Source organism: Oxyura jamaicensis, chromosome 4, assembly GCF_011077185.1.
Source record: "Oxyura jamaicensis isolate SHBP4307 breed ruddy duck chromosome 4, BPBGC_Ojam_1.0, whole genome shotgun sequence".
Classification (NCBI taxonomy): Eukaryota; Metazoa; Chordata; class Aves; order Anseriformes; family Anatidae; genus Oxyura; species Oxyura jamaicensis.
Window position 1 is genome coordinate 27501682 of NC_048896.1, and position 8373 is coordinate 27510054.

Below are 8373 nucleotides of genomic sequence, written 5' to 3' on the forward strand. Positions count from 1 at the left end.
AGCAAGTCATGATGATCTAACTTTCAGCAGCCATTTGTTTGTCTGTTGGCTTTTCACATTCGGTATGTGTCGTTAACTGAGTAATACCTGAATTCTTACCATTTTCTATTAAGTTCAGCAGGCGTTCAGGAGAGAGGGTGTTGGAATCTCTGTTGCTAATTTCAAAAAACACAGTGGAAGGAGTTCTCAATTCATTGCTACATTAGGAAAAAAAATGAAGACAGGTTAACATAAAATTCTAATGGAAATTAGCTTATTGAAAGTGACTTGAGAATAAAATTTAAAGGTATCTATGCGCTAGTGTCAATAGGCATGTATGCCAACGGGCACTAAATGCCCAGCAACAGGATGCTACAGGCATATTACAATATGTCTAGTAGGGATTCCTGTAGTCCGCAAAACACTTGCATGATTGGGGTCCTTAGTTTTGGGGTATTCCTGACCTGTAAAGTCACCGTGACTCCTTGGGAAGTGCTGTACTTCGGGCATGACAGGTTGCATTTACCGTGGGTGTTGTCCCTGTCACTGATGCTCACAGTCACGCCTATGCAGAGCCACAGCCTATTCACCCTTCATAAGAGGCTGCGTTAAGGAGAACTCTGTGACATCTCTCCTCCCTGTCCTCAAATACAAAGCCAGTGAAGTAAAAGTACAGCGTTAAAGACTGTGGAGCATTACTGCTGCGGTAGATCCACTGGTAATACCAGCCGGATGTATGTAAATATGAATTGTTTGCCTGGTGATTCCAGGCGTGCAACCACTTTGATGTACCAGCTACATGCGGAAAAGCAAGCAGCAGCAGAAAGCATATTAATCTGGTTCCAACGACTCACTTGGTCGGGTCACTCTGCTGACCCACAGTGCACTACCTGGAGATAAAAACTTGTCCTGCTGTGGCAATCAAGTGAATGATTACAGCTGTCACTGAGTCAGCCGTGGTGTGATCTGAGCCAACATCTCAGGGGTTTCCCTTCTGTCTTGGCAAAATAAAGTGCTTTAAATATAGGTTTCCCTAAGTGTGTCAGATTTTTAGGAAATGTTTTCTCTTCCTTCCACACTAGCGTGGGATGCTGCGAAGTAATGTTAAGGATGGATGCCGTTTCTGTGCTGGCACACCCACTGCAGCTGGGTTGTAAGGCAAGCTGGGTAAGTTTGATAAGAATAAATTTCACAAATCTGCACAAAGGTGGTGGGTTGAAAAGTAAAAGAGCTTCCCATGTGCACACTCGTTTTTGCAGGTGATGAAATAACAGTCTCCGAAACAACAAAGGTGTTGTACCAACACAGCCTGGCTTCACCCATTTTTCCCTCGGCCCAGACAGCTGTGTTTCCTCTTTATCCTGTGGAGCTGTTTTGAAATAAATGTCAAAATCAAGTATCTGCTCCTAAGAATGAGTCACAGAAAATCTGTTTGGTAAGCACGAGGCTGTGAATACATGCATTCACACCACACATCAGGACCGGGGGCAACTGCAAACTCATCACCTCATCACCCTAGCAGCTTGTCATGTATCATATGTGGTACCGTGCACGAAGCCAAAAGTCAAAGCCTCCCGAGGAAGATGAGTGCAGGTAAAGTGATTCATGGCCTAATGAATTCCTAACCACAAAAACCCTCACAGATACCCTAAAAAAATACAGGAGACATGAATTTCATGAAGAATTACCTTTCAAGAGGCAGAGATATAAAAATAAATTTACTGTCTGTCAAGATTTTCAAAATCTGCCCCCCTCTCCCATTCATCACAGCGGTATGACACTTTGCACGTACTACAGAATTTATTTCTTTAACATTCATCAGAAGGAACAAAAATATTACAGCCAGAAAACTGAATTCTAAAGTAATTAACTACTGGGCTCCGGGTCACACAGGAAATTTGAGGCAGAAGCAAGAACCCAGCTTCTCAGAAGCAGCTCACTGCTGTGAGGGGAAAAACAAATCCTTCCTCCCTGATTGCTCAGGGAAGAAAGAGAAAAGAGAGGAAAGCAGGGAACCAAGGAGAGTTTTGCACCACCCGCGTGGGCTGGAAGTGGGAAGAGGCAATGGTTGTCCCGTTCACAGGGCAGAGACACCATTTTTCAGATCAATTCTGGCCTCTTAAAAAGTAAAGGGCGGGGGGTGTGGGTAGGAGAGGGCATGGACAAAATAAACCTGGAAGTATTTCAATAATTTGACAGGCATTGGCCATGCCAGACTGAGCAACTGAGGGTTCATTCACAGAAAGAGCTGCGTGTGGTGGCATTAATGATTTGCAGTTCCTTCCTGATCAGCACCAAGGTGGCAAGGGCAATGGGGGCAGAGGAGGGGGGACGAGAACAAGGTATGAGACCTCTGAAAGCCAATCAAGACAGTCTCCAGGTTAGTGCAAGGGAGTACTGTGACCTGCTAATAATAATAATAAATAATTAAAATAATAATAATATATATTTTTAAAAAGCAGCTTTATTTGCATTGCGATGATGGAATGCATAGCTGGATTTGATAGCTTTGCAAATAAAACTGTTCATTTTGTTGACATTCCACAGCAATCCCTTATCCCATGTTCTGCTGCTGCATCACCAGTCTGGAGCAGGGAACACTCCAACTATCAGTCATCACAAGTCTGACCACCACCTCCCTCAAAACACAAATAGAGTAAGAAAGGGAGTTTAAGATAAACTCGTTAATTAATAAAGGAAGGGTGGGGGGCACATGCCTGCCTTCATTAGGCAGTCACTGAGCTCCCAGAGTAATCACAGAGCTGCAGGTGCTTTCATGGTTCTTCTGGCCCATGCTGCAGCCAGTGTGGGAGCAAGGAAACTTGGCTTCTGGAGGCTCAGGCACAGCCCGTGCAGGTATATAACAGGCAGGTTTGCTTTTGCAGCCTTCTACCCCCTTGGCATTACAGCCCTCCAGGTAAGTGCTTTGCGGCTGGGCAAGCTGTGCTTCAGCTGCTTGCTTGCTCCTTCTACAAGCGGGAAATTGAATGGCAGCAAAAGGTAGGTTCAGGTGGGGCAAAGGCTCAGAGGTGCTGCTTATGCCCCTTAGTCGATGGCAGAAGGACCCCCCAGTGGCAGGCAGAAGGCGCTGCTGCAAGCGTTTTGCCTGGTAGCCTGGTGTGGAGGCAGTAACTGTAATGTGTCTGCTGGGAATAAAACACAAAAGGGGGAGCAGGCAGCTCTGGGAGCGCATCGTGGCCCTGCCACTGTGGGTGAGCTGGCTTTTCTTCCCCCCGGGCCGTGGACATGCTTCTCCAAATGCACCGTGGGGTGGTCTGGTTTGGTTTTAAATATTCCCTGTGTAAGGCTCTTTGCTGTGGACCACAGTAGGAGCAATCACCACTGACCTGCGTTGTTACTAATTAATCCTTTTGCTTATGCGCAGCAATGGGAGAAAGCAAGCAAATACTGTGATCAGTGCTCGTAACGAGGTTGCTCACTATTCCCACACTGACACAATTTCAGGAAAAGTCTCTGCAGTGTGATGGTACCCGCAGCAAGAAACTGATGTGGTGTAGTAGAAAAATGTGCTGCTTTATGAAACCGTGCTTAGGTAACACTGAGGTGGCTTGCCTTGCTCCAGCTTTTACAGGCCTCTCCCAGCCATTCCGGCTGTTGCTTGGGTTGGTTTCGTATCTCTGCAGATCTGGGGGATGGCAGGTGATGTTCTCTTCTCACCTTTCCCCACCCTCTTTCCTCAAAGAACGGCATTCCCAAAAAAAATACTTCACATGAGCAAAAAAATCCTGCTAGGATAGCTGCAACACCGAAGGTACAGCTGATATGGGACACAGGGAGCTTTGTTCTTCCTACACCGAGGTGAAAGACAGGTACAAGGAGAGGTCATACGCCTGTAAAGATGGGTATGAGGAGAGGTCATACGCCTGTAAAGCTGGCTTTTAACAAATCTATTCATGCAGTCTTCAGCAGCAAAGGCTTGTTGCATTATCCGACAAACGCAGGCCTACTCAAACCTACACCGGGCCTGTTGGAGCAGTTCAGAAAGGGAAAACCGATTTGCTCAATATTTCTAAATACTCATTCCATAAATATTGGCACGTACAAGCAGCTTTCCTCCAGCAACTCACAGCTGGTGATTATTGCTGTGGTGCATAGCCGTGGATGCTGTGGTAGGTACTCACTTGCTGGGGTGAACGTGGAGCGTGAGTAGAAGTTAACTTGGCGTACGTGTGCAAATTCACGTTTCACGGGTTGAAGCTGTGGAAGACGACAGCTGGCACTGTGGTGACCTTCATCTCCCTTCATCTTCCCCAGTGTGTGGTGACCATTTAAAAAAAAAAATAAAATGGGGGGTGTGGGGGGGGGGGGGCCCCCAACTATTACAGCACTCTGTTGCCCAAAAGAGAGAGTTTTGTCTGAAATATGGTAAAAGACAAAGGCAGCTGAAGGGGCTGAATTTTCACTCGTGCCTTAGCAGCACGCCCCGGCCGGGCTGTCTCGGGGACATCGCCCCGGGAGCTCCCTCAGCCGCCGGAGCTTCCTCGCGGCTGCCCGCGGCCCCTCAGGGGAGCCGGGGCCGCGCAGGGCTCCCGTCGCGGCCCCGCCGCCGCTCCCCCGCCGCCCAGCGGGTGTCGCTGCGGCACCGCCCGGGCTCCGCTGAGGGCCGGGGCCGTCCCCGGGCGCCGTGTGGGAGCCGTGCGCGGCCGCGGTGTCGCCGTCGGTGCCGCCGGGCGTCCGCGGAGCGCCATTTCCCGGGAGACCGGGCGGCCCGCGCCGCTATGCCGGCGGGATAATGGCGGGGGCCAGCGGCGTGTCACCTCTTGTGTGCGCTTTGCAAAGGGGAGCCCAAGCGTGGCGAATGGGACACAGACCGCCATTGTGCCGGGGACACTTTAATAACCCACACCTACAATATCCAACCTGTTGTGCGCAGGGGGACGGCCCCGGGCCGCACAACCCGCCCGGGGGGCTGCGGGGGACCAGGCCGGGCGGGGACCGAGCTCGGGGCTGGCGGCGTCGCCCAGGCTCAAGGTGACGCGCCGTGTGCCGGGCAGGAGCCCCCGCTGCCCTCACACGGGAAAAGTGCCGTCACTTCCATGATTTTCACTTAAATCCTGCCGTTCTCACTCGTGCTCTCCCGGCAGGGCATCCGGGGTGCTGTGGCGATGCACGGCTTTCGCTCGGCAAAGCGCTTGTTGCGGCGTGGTGCTCGCGGGCTGCCTTGGATGGTGCTCGTGCCTGCCCTCCCTCCCTCCACGGCGAAGCCACGCAGGTTCTCACACCACCCGTTTCTGTGACCTGTGTACCGGGTGCTAGGTGGGCTGCAAGCACTCTGCAGCTAGCCCAGTGGAAACTGGGGGGCGACTGGTGACAGCTCGCAGGTGCCTGGCCCCGGCAGGCCACCGGCCGTGTCTTGCCTGGACACGGGCCTGCTGCGGATGGGACACCAGGGAGGCCTCTCCCCGTGGGAATTCCTGAACCTTTTACAAACTTGGAAACATCCTGGGCATAGCAGTGCCTACGAGCCACATAGCAAGTCTTTCCCCAGCCTCAGGGCAAACAGAACTGCAACTCCAGGCTATGCCAGAGGGACAGGTCCTGCCACAGAGAGGGCTCTGCGAGCCTGCTGACGCAGGAGAACCGCTTCGCACGAGCTCCAGGACTGTCACTGAGCCTCTCTGTCGCTGAACACGAGTGATGAGACCGTCAATGGCACGCACTGCAAGCAACGCCCTACCGAGGCGGTCAGCTGTCAGATTGGACACGTAGTGAAAAGGTAGTACAACTAGCATCCTACTTCTACTTTATTAACGAGTGACTAAAAGTTCTTAAGACTCAAGGCATGGTGATTTAAGAGACAGTACAGATGAAGGCATCATTCCAAGGGGTTGGTTTTTACAGACATTCCCACCAGTCGCTTCTGAACGTTGCGTTGGAGCTGCACAGTGCTGGGAACTTGTTCCTGGACACCTCTTTGCTGTCAGGGATTAACAGAATTGGCTGAGGACTCCTGGGGATGGAGAGGTAGGTTCTTCGTGGCTGACAGGTGCCCCCTTTTGTGGGGAAATACGCTGTAACCTGGGGGATTGATGTAAGTGTTGATCAGCACCTGCGTGCGTCTCTTCACTTGTTTTTGTCCCTTAGAGGGACTGCTCTTCTCTGTGTTATTTTTGCTTCCGTGACTCCAACTGTGCCAGGAGTTTTGTGGGTACTGGAAGTGCCTGGATGTGGGGACCCCTTATCCAAGGCCCAGTCCGACTCCAGCAGCCCCCTGCGTTCCCAGGTTACTGCTCTGGTAACACTGTTGGTGGGGGGAAATGCAGACTTGTTTAAGATGCCAGATTCTTCCTTTTTCCTCTTGCTGACATGTCAGCTGTTATTTTTTTTCCCAGTTCTCCACTGAAATATGTTACCTCTGTTCCACAGAGTGTCTGCAAGCTAAATTCTAGTTTATTTTAGTCTGACCCTATTGTTCTAATCTTTTCCCAGAGCAGATCTTTATAACTGTTCTCTGTGCAATGGTTAAGCCTACAAAGAGAGAATGCTCTGGCAATCACTTAACAGTAACAACAGCAACAAATCTATGCCAGCAATTCCGTGCCTAGAAATCTGAAGTACTTACATTACCTTTGCTCTTGTGCAAGACCCACTGAGAGCAATTGGAGCTGACCAGATGAAATTTGAAGGGAATGTGTTGTCTCTGTGGATGTTGGATGGATGGATGTTAATTCTTGTATCTTAAACCAGATGGAAGTGTTGTTCTTACAGTAAAACTTGATGGCAGTGGTCATTTTCTTGGTTAAGGGATTTAGTAAAATGTAATAAGTAGCAGCATGCTAGACAGCAGTTGTTTTCAAAACACTTTCTGCATGCGGTGCCTTAAGCGGGAGACAGTTGCTTTGTTGTTGCTCGTTTCAAGGGACTGAGATACGGACTCGTGGGTAGCGTGTGTGAGCACACGCAGGCCCAGCAAAGTTCTTGCTGCTGCAGAGGGCAAGCAAACTAAATCTGGAATAAGGTCGCTATTAAAGGTGTGAGGAAACAGAGGTATAAAAAGTTAAACCAATTTATGCAGAGGTATAAAGCCTGTGACACGAACATATCCCTTGGGCCTGGCACTAGTGCTTTTATTGCATTGAAGCATTTTTTCATCGCAACAAAAACCTTCCAATGCTGTGCAGGGTACAACTTTTCTGAAGCCGTTCACTCTTCTTCCCCCAGCGCTTAGTTCTGGCGTGTACTCCGTAATGCAGACCCTAACCCAGGAGCTGCCTGACGGTCTCCGCCTGTTGCTGGGTCTCTGGGTTGCAGTTACTGTCGGAAGCACAGCACCAAGCAAATGCAGCCCTCTGCATCGCTGTGGCCAGGCTCTGAGCGTAGGGCAGGCGGCGAGCGCTTGCTTCCTTCCAAACCATCTAGGGAAACGGCCCCTGAAAACGCATGTGTGGTGGTGCTTTGTGGTTTGGTTTGGTTTTCTGGAGGCCTGTTATGAATGCGTCCCGCAGCTGAGTGTCTCAGCTCTCAGACTTTGCAAGGACTGGAGGCCTTTAGCAGCTTTCGAGGAAATTCCTTGCCAAGCAGTTTCAATGCCAGAAAGCGTTCAAAACAGTGAAAGAAAATCATCAGTGATACTTCCAGGAATAGAAAGCAGTTTATTTTAACAATATTAGCATAAATTAAATTCTCAGCGACAGTTACAGCATCTTAAATAAAGGGGCAAAGTGTACATAGGTATAAATTCTCCAGATCAGATTTCCAAATACATGATGAAGCTGCATCCATTATGCTGTACAGTGGCCCCAGGGGGTAGGCAAGTATTGGTGAAGGATGCTTTGCACGTCTCTTGGGGGCAGATTAGGCCCCGAGTGTGGTTCTGCCCCAGATCTTTATGGGGGCAAACGTCACCAGGAAGCAGGAATTACTTTTGTGGCTGCTCACATACCCGAAGCGGGTGACATTTTGCAGTTAAATGGCCAAAAACCATCAGGCTGGGCAGTGTCTTTACGTATTTGCCGCAGCTCACCGCAGATGCGGGTTCATGAGATCTGGATGTGGTTTGCCACCCCAGGGCTGGAGACCTGTGCAGGCTGCAGATGAGGTTCATGGCTTTGGTCGGTGAGGACGTGCTCTCTATCCGCTTGTGCGCTGAACTGCCCAAAGACCAGCTCACCGGGCCAGGAGAGGCATGGAGAGGGTTCTCCTGGCTTTTTTGAAGGGGAGGAGACGCGTGGAGAAAGTGGGGCAAGGCAGGAATGAGATACTTCCTAATCTGTGGCGATGCCTGCTGATCTTGAAACGTGATTGAATGAGTAATTAGACTGTTGAGTACAATTAAGCTGAGGGCTGACCCATGTGCTTTGTGCGTTTTCAAAGTGTCTCTGGCTGTAATGATAGAGGAGGCTTTTTTTGCAAGTCTCTCCACCCCCCCCCCCC